The sequence below is a fragment of the Littorina saxatilis genome, linkage group LG3, assembly GCF_037325665.1.
Source record: "Littorina saxatilis isolate snail1 linkage group LG3, US_GU_Lsax_2.0, whole genome shotgun sequence".
Classification (NCBI taxonomy): Eukaryota; Metazoa; Mollusca; class Gastropoda; order Littorinimorpha; family Littorinidae; genus Littorina; species Littorina saxatilis.
Genome location: NC_090247.1, coordinates 63,409,727 through 63,424,203, shown reverse-complemented (window position 1 = coordinate 63,424,203; position 14,477 = coordinate 63,409,727). Strand labels below are relative to the sequence as shown.

Genomic DNA, 14,477 nt, shown 5'->3' with positions numbered 1-14,477 from the left:
TTTGGCAAGTTTTGTGTTATAAGGCAGCAACCACAAAAAACGTTAAATATACACGTATATCAAAAGTTGACAGGGACAAATTAAGGGGAACTTTAACGACTCTCGGCGTATTTTTTCGAGACAAATGTCTCTGCAGCTGATAGTTGGTAGACTTTATTGGATGTCGTTATTCAAATGCAAACCGTCAGAGACAGAGAGCTTAGAAAGGAATTACGTTGTATTGTTTTCCTGCTATGCCTGGCTCAGGTCGGGAAATTCAGGACCGAAATGACCCAAGGTGCAACTCATTCCTTTTGATGAGTTTCAAGTTTCTTAAAAGTTTTCGCAGCTGTTGGTAGACTTTATTGGATGTCGTTATTCAAATGCAATCCGTCAGAGACAGAGAGCTTACAGAAACAGACATAATTATTTTTACACCCCCGGTATAGGGGTGTGTATAGGTTTCACTGGATGTGTTTGTTTGTTTGTTTGTGTGTTTGTTTGTGTGTTTGTGTTCGCATATAGATCTCAAGAATGAACGGACCGATCGTCACCAAACTTCGTGAACAGGTTCTATACATTCCTGAGACGGTCCTTACAAAAATTGGGACCAGTCAAACACACGGTTAGGGAGTTATTTCTGGATTAAGATTCTACAAGGATTTATACAGAAACATATTCATGGTCAAAGGGAAATAACCTTCTCAGTTGGTGGCAGTGAGAATGGGTGCAGTGAGAATGGTTATTTCCCTTTGACCAACGGGGGTGTTTTTCCTATCGGAGGAATATCTTGTTCTTTTTGGCTTGAGAGAGAGAGAGAGAGAGAGGAAGAGAGAGAGAGAGAGAGAGTGTGTGTGTGTGAGAGAGAGAGAGAGAGTGTGTGTGTGTGTGTGTGTGTGTGTGTGTGTGTGTGTGTGTGTGTGTGTGTGTGTATAAGTGTGTGTGTGTGCGTGTGCGCGTGTACGTGTACGTGCACGCGCGCGCGCGTGTGTGTGACGGTGTGGGTGTTTGTGTGTTTGTTTGTGTATGTGTCCTGAACAAATATAGATTGGCTTACATGTCCAAGTTTCCTTTCGTTTCTGTGTATGTCTGCTCTCAAGCATTTTACCCGACTGATAACACATACAGCATGACTTCCCTTCTTTGTCTCTGTTAATCTAGGGAGAAAATATCCAGCGATATTTCTCCGTAGGCCTAAAGTTCGACCATGACCTAGGCAAAATAACTTGCGCAGCCGCAGAAACAAGAAAATGGAAATCTTTTATGAAATTATTGGGAGCCACGCAAATTTGACCTCTTGATTCCGACCATGAACCCGCTGTTGATAATCTGGAAGATCGTACCAGAAATGCAGATCTATCTCTGGCCGATTCATAGATTCAACCTACATACTGCGACCTCATCTGTAATCAGATGGCCAAGCAATGCGTGAAATCTTTTATTCTAAAGCCTTATGGCTCGTTTCGACAAGCATTAACCACATGCAGTTTATTCTTCAGAAAAATGCACACAAAAAATGGGTTGGGATCGGTGATTTGTACATAAACGTCTTCCTCAAGATAGATTCGCTGATTTGTCTTATGAAGCCGTCATCAACACGAACACAATGATTGCAGAAGCAAACTCTGTACCTACACGACCGAGACACAAGACTGATTATTTCACAGCTGCAATGTGAATAGAGAACAAAGACGTTTTGGGTAAGCTTACTAGGAACAGACGGAAAATTCCGAACAAAAGTAAATGACGTCAAAGTCTCATTTGCTTTGCTTTGCGTGTAACTTTGTCATGACGTCTTTTTGTGACGACAGTACACGCGACACTTTGTTCGCTTTCGATGTCATTTTAGACTGAAAAGCAACTCAAAAGAAGGAGCTAAGCCTGTGTCTTGAAACAGCTGAAACACTCTTTTGAATTGCCGTTTCAATGTTAACCAAAAAGTTAAAGAAAAAAAACAAGGTTCAGTTGCGAACTGACAGCGGATTGAGCATTTATTCCTGTTGATGAAGGTACGATTGAAGCTTTATTCTCTCCGTCAACCAACAAGACTAGATTTGTAGCAGACGAAAAACAAAGTGTGCGTTTTTCCTGTCTTGTGAAGGTGATTATGTCGTTATAAGTTATCTGTACGTTGTGATTTCAAAACAAAATTTAGCTTTGATGCGTTACGGGATATAAGCTTATACGTTTTCATCCATGGAATTGTTTTTTTCGTCTCGGCAGGGTGAATGAATTCATGATGTCTTTTCCGGAACTGGACAAAACTGGCCTTGCCAAGACTGAAACAAAATATAGTTCTACAACTTCTAGGCTTGGGTTGATTGTCCATAGTGAATTTCCAATGATTTGTTTCCACATCCCATGACAAATTCTCTTTACTTTGGTCATGCCATATATACGTTACAGCTCCGTCCATCCATGGTATCGCGTGATATTTTGTCTCGACGGGGTGAAAGAATATAATGACGTCACTCTCGGCAGGCGATACCATGGATGGACGGACCTGTAACTTATATATAAGCTCAATTTTTTTTTTAAGTAAAGGGGGAAAATCGGACCGAATAGAAAGACGCCTACAAGAACAAACACTTCCATCTTATATGTAGGCAAACATATGGCAGGTCTTTGACTGAAAATCAATATATAGGGCCTACAGCCGTGCTGGTGTTTCCGGTACGACATTCATCAATGGAAAAGGTCCGACGAGTAACCGCCCTTTGTCCACCCTCTAGCCCTCTGTTCGACAAACAGCGAGATTTCGCGAGACGGCCTCGTGAGGTTTGGATATTACAACAGTCATCAGTTTTCATGTTTTCTGTTTTTTGCGCGTTTGTGATTCTGCAGTATTCACAGAGAGCTCTTTATTTTATTTTATTTTTTTTTATCTTTCTTTTTCATTTGTTTTTGTTTTCGTACGGGGAGGGAGAGGAAGGGGGGGGAGGGGGGGTGTAGGATACAATTTATTTCATTTTATTATTGTTGAGTGGATGAGTTTTTGTGTTGTTGTTGGCTTTTTGGTTTCTCTCTCTCCCTCTCTCTGTCTGCCTGTCTACCTCTCCCACTACCTTTCACTCTTTCTCTCCACCCTCTCTCTGTCTTTCTCTCTGTCTCCATCTCTCTCTCCCCCCGCCGCCCCCACCCTGTCTCTTCCCTCCCTCTCTCCTTCTCTTTGCTGCTGTATATCTACCCCATCCTGTTTCTCATTCCCTCCCTCTCTCCCTCTCTTTGTTGCTGTCTATCTCCCCCACCCTGTTTCTCCTTCCCTCACCCTCTCCCTCTCTTTGTTGCTGTATAGCTACCCCATCCTGTTTCTCCTTCTCTCCCTCTCTTTGTTGCTGTATATCTACCCCACCCTGTTTCTCATTCCCTCCTTCTCTCCCTCTCTTTGTTGCTGTATAGCTACCCCATCCTGTTTCTCATTCCCTCACTCTCTCCCTCTCTTTGTTGCTGTATATCTCCCCCACCCTGTTTCTCATTCCCTCCCTCTCTTTGTTGCTGTATATCTACCCCACCCTGTTTCTCATTCCCTCCCTCCTCCACCTGTTTCTGTTCGTATGTGTCGGGAATCGTCTGTCTTTTCTTCTTGCTCATTTGTTTGGTCAATCTCTTCTTTCTCAGGCTTGTTCTTCCTCATTCATGTACTATACTGTGTTCCCTCCCTCCTGCCAACTACCCTCACATTCCCTCTTGAACCCCCCCCCCCCTCACATTTTCCTCCCCACTCCCTTACTCTCTCTCCCACCCCCCCTTCCTCCTCCCCCACCTTCCGACTTGTGACATTCCGTTTTGGCTTACTCTCTCTTGCGGCTGTTACCTTGGTTACCAGCAACGCGTTATGGCAGTCAGCTAGGCTATAAGTGTTATTAATTCATTCCATTGCTAAGACCGGGGCAGCCATTTGTGTCAAGCACAAGTCTCCTCCAGGGATTTCTTCTCTTTCCGCTCTCTTAAGGCTACACAGTAAATGTAGAACTTTCTTCTTCTTCCCACGTTTCTCTCTCCTGCCCCCCCCCCGCCCCCCACCCCCCTCTCTTCTGTTCCTTTTTTTCTTTTTTCTTTTTTTCTTCTTTACTTCGTGGCTTCGTGTCGGGATTGCGAATCGTTATAGCTCTTCTCTGCATGACCTCAATGAGGATTTATTTTGATTTTACGGCAAATTCAGTTTGTGTGAATTTATCGAGGAGGCTGCTGTTTGCTCCTTCAGTGTAGTGTGAAGGATAGTGATGGCCAGGGAAGGCTGCGTGAAGGGGCTGGGTGGGGGCGGAGGTTGGGGGGACGGGGGCATACACATTCACACGCTCACACACACGCACGCACGCACGCACACACGCCGTTGGTTTAAACAATGTTTTATCCCCGAGTACGCTAGTACTTGGGTCCAGCAGACTTTAATTGTGTGTGTGTGTGTGTGTCTGTCTGTCTGTCTGTCTGTCTCGACTTAACAGCTTATTGCTGGGAAACTACTGGGCGCAGTTCGTTCAAAAGTTGATTGACTGATAATAGGTCCGATTGATCGTATTAAAACTTCATAATGTTACCTGGGGCCTAAATGCGAAATAATCCACAAAAACGACTCTTGGCGGTGGGCGCAATTCGCGGTGGGATAGAACTGCTGTGCGGCTAATAGAAGAGCCAGCCAGCCAGCAACACCGGGTTCGATTCCCGGCATGGGCGGTCTATTTTTTTTTCTTTTTTACATTCTTGTTTACTATTGTTTATTATGAACGTTTTAATGTTTTATTTTACTCTAATAATTTGTTTAATTGTGTAAAATAATAAATAATTGGTTTTTTTTTAAATTCACGTGCACAAGACAAAAACTTTCATACTGGGGGAGCGAGCCAGCCTGAAGAGTACTCGGGTCCAGCGCGAGCGTTTTTTTTTATTAAATCAAACATGGTACAACAATACAACGATAAACAATAGGGACACGAACTCAAGCGAACGCTTATATTACGCGCCCTACGTAGTTACAAATTAACAAAAATATGATGTAGGACAAACATTACTTATAAAATATGGAACTATCTAGGTCAACAGCATAGTTGAAGCAAACCAAAAAGAACAGGAAAAAGCTAGCATGAGGAAGAGGGGGAGGGTGGAGGTGGGACGAAAGAATGGTAGGTACATATGAAAGATGAAAGTGGTTAGCGCATACAAAAAGAATATACATGCATAGTACATTGTAAACTGTAATCCTGTGGCAAATAAGCAGTAGTTCGCTGAATATATAATTGAAACATGTATATAAAATAAGGGTTGTTGGCATGGATATGCGTACACACACGCCGTTGTTGTCGTCATCGTCGTTGACGTTAATGGTTTTGCTAGATTTGTCATAACTTTTACTGATGTCGTTGTTGGTTTACGTTCAAACGCTGGAACATTCAAAGCGAGCAAAGTCGCAGAACAAGTATAAACAAGTCGCGTAAGGCGAAAATACAACATTTAGTCAAGTAGCTGTCGAACTCACAGAATGAAACTGAACGCAATGCAACGCAGCAAGACCGTAGCATCGTCAGTCCACCGCGCACGGCAAAGGCAGTAACATTGACAGGAAGAGCGGGGTAGTACTTGCGCTGAGAAGGATAGCACGCTTTTCTGTACCTCTCTTTGTTTTAACTTTCTGAGCGTGTTTTTAATCCAAACATATCATATCTATATGTTTTTGGAATCAGGAACAGACAAGGAATAAGATGAAAGTGTTTTTAAATTGATTTGAAAAATTTAATTTTGATAATAATTTTTATATATTTAATTTTTAGAGCTTGTTTTCAATCCGAATATAACATATGTACATGTTTTTGGAATCAGCAAATGATGGAGAATAAGATGACCGTAAATTTGGATCGTTTTAGAAAAAAATATTTTTTTTTACAATTTTCAGATTTTTAATGACCAAAGTCATTATTAATTTTTAAACCACCAAGCTGAAATGCAATACCGAAGTCCGGGCTTCGTCAAAGACTACTTGACCAAAATTTCAAATTTCAACCAATTTGGTTGAAAAATGAGAGCGTGACAGTGCCGCCTCAACTTTCACGAAAAGCCGGATATGACGTCATCAAAGACATTTATCAAAAAAATGAAATTTTTTTTCGGGGATATCATACCCAGGAACTCTCATGTCAAATTTCATAAAGATCGGTCCAGTAGTTTGGTCTGAATCGCTCTACACGCACGCACACACGCACGCACACACGCACACACATACACCACGACCCTCGTTTCGATTCCCCCTCTGTGTTAAAACATTTAGTCAAAACTTGACTAAATGTAAAAACACACACAGGTCTGTAAGTCTATCTTGGTTACCCTGTTCCTAATCGAAGCGTCAGAGCGAGAACGAAAAGTGCGAAACATCCACATCGAAGTCATTTTACAACTACACATGCCTTTACTGACACAGCCGGCGTTTTTCTTTTCTTTTTATATTTAGTCAAGTTTTGACTAAATATTTTAACATCGAGGGGGAATCGAAACGAGGGTCGTGGTGTATGTGCGTGTGTCTGTCTGTCTGTCTGTCTGTCTGTCTGTGTGTGTGTGTGTAGAGCGATTCAGACTAAACTACTGGACCGATCTTTATGAAATTTGACATGAGAGTTCCTGGGTATGAAATCCCCGAACATTTTTTTCATTTTTTTGATAAATGTCTTTGATGACGTCATATCCGGCTTTTCGTGAAAGTTGAGGCGGCACTGTCACGCCCTCATTTTTCAACCAAATTGGTTGAAATTTTGGTCAAGTAATCTTCGACGAAGCCCGGACTTCGGTATTGCATTTCAGCTTGGTGGCTTAAAAATTAATTAATGACTTTGGTCATTAAAAATCTGAAAATTGTAAAAAAAAATAAAATTTATAAAACGATCCGAATTTACGTTTATTTTATTCTCCATCATTTGCTGATTCCAAAAACATATAAATATGTTATATTCGGATTAAAAACAAGCTCTGAAAATTAAATATATAAAAATTATTATCAATTTTTTTTTCGAAATCAATTTTAAAACACTTTCATCTTATTCCTTGTCGGTTCCTGATTCCAAAAATATATAGATATGAAATGTTTGGATTAAAATCTTTAATCTTTAATCTTCTGAACTCTTAATACCCAATTCTTTTCAACATTTATTGCTCGATCATTATTTACAAAATAAATACCTAAAATCTTAATCTTCTCTGTGCACTCAAAGGGCAACTTTTGCTGACCACAATGCTGTCCAATTTTTATTATTTTGGTTTTATTTACACTCAGGGTCAGTCCTGAGAACTGTGCCAACAGTATTATTATATCATTAACTTTGAAAACATCACCACTGTTCTGTAAAAATAATGTTGTATCATCTGCTAACTGTTTAATTTTCAAGGCACTGACACTCTCATCGTCCACCTTTGAGGGTAATTTAACGCCCGCTATGTCACTTTTCCTAATTTAATGGCAAGTATTTCCACCGCCAATATAAAGGCCAGGGGAGAAAATGGACAACTTTGTCTTATACCACACTTCAAAGGAAACGGCTCTGAAATCCACCCTCCGTGATTAATACAACTGAAAGCATCTGTCATTAAAAAGCTTAGCCCATTTTTGAAAATCTTCATTTTTTCTTTCTTTATTTGGTTTTTAACGTCGTTTTCAACCACGAAGGTTATATCGCGACGGGGGAAAATCTTCACCAAAACCATTTGATCGAAATGCTTCTATCATAAATTCCTTATAAATGGAGTCAAACGCTTTACGATAGTCAAGGGCCAATATAAACCCAGACTTATTCGTTCGATTTAAATACTCTATTACGTCATCTATTGTACGAATCACGGTTCCAATATTCCTGCTTTTGATATAGCCAACTTGATCTTCATTTACTAACTTACAAATATGTATTTATCTATTTGGTGTTTTACGTTGTTTTCAACCACGAAGGTTATTTCGCGACCTGGGAAGGGGGAAGATGGGATAGAGCCACTTGTCAATTGTTTTTTGTTCACAAAAGCACTAATCAAAATTTGCTCCAGGGGCTTGCAACGTAGTACAATATATTACCTTACTGGGAGAATGCAAGTTTCCAGTACAAAGGACTTAACATTTCTTACATACTGCTTGACTAAAATCTTTACAAAAATTGACTATATTCTATACAAGACACACTTAACAAGGGTAAAAGGAGAAACAGAATCCGTTAGTCGCCTCTTACGACATGCTGAGGAGCATCGGGAAATTTTTTTCTCGTCCCAACCAATATGGGACTCCCCCTCACCCGCGGGGGGTACTTACAAAAAACCGAACTCAATCTCTGGTTCAACACGTTTGCCAACATCTTATAATCTGTATTAAGTAGGGTAATTGGACGCCAATTATTAAGGTCTTCCCTGGGTACTTCTGTACTTTTTTGCACTAACTTAATTATTCCTTGTTTTTGCGTAAAAGACAACTTATTATTATTCAGAGAAATGAAAATATTTTTTGCTGTTCTTACTGAAGAGATCAACAAAAGTAATTCGATGATTAAAATAGTTTGCGGTGATTTTAACAGTGTTAGAGATAATAACCTTGATATCATTAGTGGAGAAAAACACCCTGCCGCACATGTCAAACTTTTCAACTCTTTTGTCGAACAGTGTGGTCTAAATGACGTCTGGCGTATTTTTAATCCCGAGACTAGGGAATATACATGGTCCAAAATAAATATTAACAAGTTTATAGCCAGACGGTTGGACTATATTTTTACAACGGAAGAGGGAATGGACACAGTGATCGAGACTAATTTAATGTCTGTCCCAACATCCGACCACAGAGGTGTACGTATTACACTAAAACTCTCTAACGGCAAGAAAGGACCGGGTTATTACAAATGTAATAATCTACTCTTGAAAGATAAGCAATATGTGCACAAAATTAATAGTGTAATTGACACTTACCTTGATGAAAATAAGCAGGAGAACCCTGAACAAAAATGGGAATTATTAAAAATAAAAATAAACGAGGAAACGATCCGATTCAGTAAGCAACGTGCAGTTTTCAATAAAAATAAGCAGATTGACACGTACAACAAACTTGAATCTTGTGAATCCGATCTTGCTAGGGAACCTGATAACGTCACTTTACTAAGAAAACGCGAAGAACTTAAAATTCACCTTGAAATTTATGAACAAGAGCGATTGAAGAGCGCACAAACGAGATCTCGAATTAAATGGATTGAGGAGGGGGAAAAGAACACCAAGTTTTTCCTCAATCTAGAAAAAGTACGGGCAAATGCAAAACTATTTCCGAATATTGAATTGGAGAATGGAGACAAGATACATGACCAATTTGAAATTTTAAAAACACAAAAAGAATACTATGCAAACCTCTATAGCCGTGAAATAAACATACCTGATTCGGTTGTATCTAACAGTGTTGACAACTTCCTTGGCGAGTGCGAACTTCCAAAATTAAGTGAAGACGAAATGCAAAAATGTGAAGGTATAATTACCATTGAAGAAGCCTCTAATGCTCTTAGAATGATGAAAAACGGGTCTTCGCCCGGTCTGGACGGTCTGACTACTGAATTTGTTAAAATATTTTGGTGTAAACTGAAGGATGTAATTGTGCAATCCTTTAATTACTCTTTTGATCATGGTTCTTTGTCCTACACCCAAAGGGCAGCAGTATTAACCTTATTGCATAAAGGAAAAGATCTGCCAAAAAACAAACTTACAAACTGACGACCCATCTCACTGACAAACACTGATTACAAAATTTTAGCCAAGTCTCTTGCAAATCGACTGAGCAAAGTAATAAATAAAGTGGTCAATGAGGACCAGGTCGGTTATATGAAAGGAAGGCATGTCTCATCCACTATAAGAACTATAGACGATGTGATTGAATATTGCAGAATTAATAGGAAACCTGGGATTTTATTAGCCTTGGATTTTCAAAAGGCATTCGACAGTATATCCAAAAAATATATGATTTGTGCATTTCGTAAATTTGGCTTTGGAAAAGATTTTATACAATGGGTAAATGTGTTGTTTAATGAAACCAGAAGTTGTATTGTGTACAATGGGTGGCTGTCGGAAAACTTTGATGTAAAATGTGGCATTAGACAAGGATGTCCGTTCTCACCGATGGCATTTATTATTGGTCTGGAATTTCTGGCTATACGATTTAGGCAGAGCAACGAAGTAAAAGGCCTTAATGTAACTTGTAGAAATATTTTAAAAATTCTATTATACGCCGATGATATCACTTTGTTTTTGAGAGACGCGGATGACGTTACAATGGTTCTACAGATTATAGACGTATTTTCGGAGGTGTCAGGCTTGTGCTTGAATAAGCTAAAGTCTGAAGCAATGGGAATTGGATCAAGTAAAAATATCAATTTTAATTTTGAGGTAAAATGTGTTCGGCAGATTAAAATATTAGGAGTAAACTTTAACAGCGAGAAAAGCGCATCCGAAATTGAACTAAACTGGTCAAGTAAAATTGATAAAATTAAGCAAAGCATCTTCACTTGGGAAAAAAGGAACCTGGGCATTCCTGGAAAAATTTGCATTATCAAAACTTTTTTGCTCTCGCAGTTAGTTTATTTAATGCAATCTATTTGTATCCCTGACAAAGTGCTGCAGGAAATAAACACAATATTATATCGTTTTCTGTGGAGGAAAAAAGACTGTAATAAAAAAGCATTTGAAAAAGTAAAAAGAGTTGTTTTAAATAGCAGTACCGAAAAGGGTGGTATTGATATGATAGACGTCAAAACAATGCAAAACTCCTTCTTATGTCAATGGTTAAGCAAACTCTCATCTGGCAACCTTTCATGCAAATGGACATGGATCCCAAACAAATATTTTGAAGGGTTCGGTTGTGGCTTTGCCTGCTTTACTACAGCTATTCGACCGTCTAAGTTTAAGGGAATTGGAAGAATAAAATCGATATTTTGGACAGTTGTTGCTCGAACATGGTTAGAACATAATACAATTTCTCAGAACGATTGCGTGCAAGACAACTGCTTATGGAACAATCCAAGTATAATTTATCAAAATAACGTTCTGTATTATGAGAACTGGGCCCGATCAGGCATTACGCAGACCTGTTTACCCTTACGATTTTGGCGTAATTTATTACGATTTTCTGCAAAAAATACGCCATTCCGCTATCCGTGTCAAGACTACGATTTTCATAAATAAAAAATGTAAAAAAAAAATTTTTTTTTTTTTTTTTTAATTTTTTAAATTTTTTTTTTAATCAATTCACATGTTTGGCATTGTTTTTTTCAATGGTAAAATGGGGTGAAAAAGCACAGGACTGACCAGAGATCATGTCTGTCTGACGAGACGCTGGAGAGCCTTATTCTAGTGGTGAAGTCTCGCCCTCACTCATTCGGCAAGCGCAAGTACAGTAGAGAAGCGCTTGACACACTGAAAAAGGCCTACTACGAGCAAAAGAAAAAGAATCAGTGATGCATGTGCTTTTGATGGGATCTTCTTTGAAATTATGATGACTACAAAAACTGACTGATGTGTTTTGTTTGTAAATGATGGATATATGTGCATGATTGCGTTTCGCAGACACAGTTGTCATGTGCCGCGGCGTTGTAATTGGCGACGAATGCTGGATGATTACTATTTTTGTGCCAGGATTACTATTTTTGGGGCTGAGCATTACTCCAAAACACTTATGGGGGTAAACAGGTCTGCATTACGTATGTAGGAGACATGTTAGGTAATCACGGTATCAAGTCCTATCCCGCTATCCAAGCAAGTGTTTACGCTTCACCTGGCCTCTACTTGGAATATATTGTAGTTCGATCAGCAGTATCTGAATATATTAAGAAAAGCAATTATGATCCTAACCAACCTGTATTGAATAGACAAAACAATCTTCTTTTCAATAAAACGAGTATTAAAAGTGCCAGGCAATTCCGTGAATATATTGTGGAAGAAAAGTACACTACCCCGAGATCTATCAACTTCTGGCGTGATATGTTTGGCATTAATGTCGACCAGTCACATTGGAACCTGGCCAAAAATGTAACCCAAGAATCCAGATTAAGAGAGCTGCACTGGAAAATATTACACACGATTTATCCAACAAATGTTCTTCTGTATAAAATTGGAATACGAGATAGTGTGAGATGCCCCTTCTGTCCAACCGAAATAGATTACGTTGAACATTTTTTTGTTAATTGTAAGAAAATAAAAGTGCTATGGAGATACGTTGAACAAATTATTTATGAGAAATATAAAATAAGAATAGTCTTTGGGGTAGAACATATTTTGTGTGGTTATATTAATGGTGCTGACTCAATAAAATGCAAATATATAAATCACTTGATTTTGATAGGAAAGATGTGCATAAGCAAATATAGATACGGAACTCCCACTGATATTATAATAAGGCCAAAAAAAAAAATTGTCTGTTTAGGGTAACCCGACCGACCCTATCGATTTGGCGCCGACCCAAAAACTTTTTTTTGATTTCAAAAAAAAAAAGAAAAAAAAAGAGGTAAAAATGCTAAAAAGAGACATTTGGCGTTTCTTTCTCTCCCTTTCTCTCTGTTTTATTTATACGTTAGTTTTGAAACATGTATTCATCAAATATAAGAAGTGAATGTTCAGCCAACATAGCATTTACACACACACACAAAAAAAAAAAAAAAAAAAAAAAAAAAAAAAAAAAACCTACCTACCTACCGACCCTACTTTTTTTGGTCATGTTACCCTAAACAGACAAATTTTTTTTTTTTGGCCTAATGTTTGACAAAGAGAAACAAATACGAAACGTAGAATAGTGTATCATATATACTTCTTTTCTGGCTTCCCTCACCGCCCCCTCTTTCTTTCGTTTCGCTAAAAGGAGAACGGTACCGGGGTAAAGGCGGAACTTACATTCGAACTAAACACTACTTGTATGAAAAGAGAACTGTTACTAAGAAAACTTTAGCACGCTTACAATTTGCTTTTCCTCTTACTTATTGTGATTGTTACTATGTTAACTCCATCATGACACCGCCACAAACAACACCTAAGTCAACCCAAACACAGACATATGTAAGACAATAACCAACATTAAAGATGCAAGATTTTGTCCATTGTAGAAAACCACATACAATTGATAAATATATAAAACGCCAATGAAGAAGGACGCTCAGCTGTAGAGAGAAAGAAAGAAAGAAGAGAAAAGGAAGAGAGAAAAAAAAAAAAAGAGAAAAAAAATTAGGTTTCATTCTTTTCATTTATTTTTCAGCTTGAAGCGGACTGCAGGCAAAAAAAAAAAAAAAAAAAAAAAAAAAAACCAAACTTATTATTATGAAAGGCTTCATTAAACGAGCCTGTTATCATGCTCTGTAATCTACTCCAGAACATTTTGATCAATTCTGTAGTGAGTTTGTCACTTCCCGGTGATGAACCATTGGTTTTTTTTTCCCAGACTTAACTTTTCGTAGAATTGTGTAGCATCGAACAAAGAAAGAGCAATTCCGTTTTGTCCAGTTAAAAAAGAAAAAAGAAAAAAGGAATAATGATGCAAACCGCCAACTTTCACGACAGGGTTGATTTGCATTTTTTTTCTCTCACGATTTTATGTATGAAGTACAATCACCAATATCAGTCTTGTTGCATCATGTTTAAAACAACAAATTTGTATAAGAGGGAGTACGTACGGCATACACTATGCAGGACATAAACGAATCAAGATGCACTCACCTGTAGTACTCTGGGACTATGCAGACATCGACTGTGAGCTAAACTCTGTTTGTACAACGCTTTAAATAGCGTGCAAGCTGTGTGACTTTTAAGGATAAAAACCAATTTTAAGTCTTATATGTGTGTGTGTGTGTGTGTGTATGTGTGTGTGTGTGTGTGTGTGTGTGTGTGTGTGTGTTTGTATGTTTGTGTGTTTGTGTGTGTGTGTGTTTGTGTGTGTGTGTGTGTGTGTGTGTATGTGTGTGTGGCACCTCATAACTCTAAGCACCTTGGTAATAATGAATTCGCTTGCCTACTCAATCATCATTTACGATTTTAAGCGGTATTGAATGTGCTTTTTACATTGTCAAGTAATGACTGAATGTTTTAACGAGATCGGGGAGCGAGGTTTTTCTCCCGATGTATGTGTCTGTATGCATGTATGTATGTATGCATGCTTGTGACAAGCATTTCTGAGAAATTACCCGACGGATTTTCATGACAATTGATGCATACATTTTCCAAGGCATTTTGCAAGTGCTTTTTCTCCGATTTATTTTATAGGACTATTTGATGACGTCATATTTGCCCGTTTGCAAAAGTTGAGGCGGCACTTTCACGGCTACAGTTTTTCATCCATTTCTTGACATTTTCGTAAGATGATATTTGACTTAGTGCGGACTATGGGATTGCATTCCATCATGGTACCTTCAAAATTCGTTTTTAAAATTGTCACTCAAAATTAGCCGATTTTGTTGATTTCATCAAAATCGATCTTTGAATCACAAAGGTGACATCATTGTATTCTGTGTTTCCTCCTGTATGAGAAAACATAT

General features: G+C 38.5%; 2 long non-coding RNA genes across 2 annotated transcripts in view; both read right to left on the bottom strand.

The window, feature by feature from the left end:
* LOC138962907 (uncharacterized) overlaps positions 1-13,750 on the bottom strand; it is a 75,158-nt gene extending 61,408 nt beyond the window's left edge. The window contains exons 1-2 of the long non-coding RNA XR_011454639.1: positions 13,663-13,750; positions 8,896-8,920 (exon numbers count right to left, since the gene is read on the bottom strand). This is a non-coding gene — a long non-coding RNA (uncharacterized lncRNA). The remainder of the gene's footprint in view (positions 1-8,895; positions 8,921-13,662) is intronic.
* Positions 1-14,477, bottom strand: part of LOC138962918 (uncharacterized) — a 204,326-nt gene that overhangs the window by 113,426 nt on the left and 76,423 nt on the right. The gene's annotated exons all lie outside the window — the stretch shown is intronic.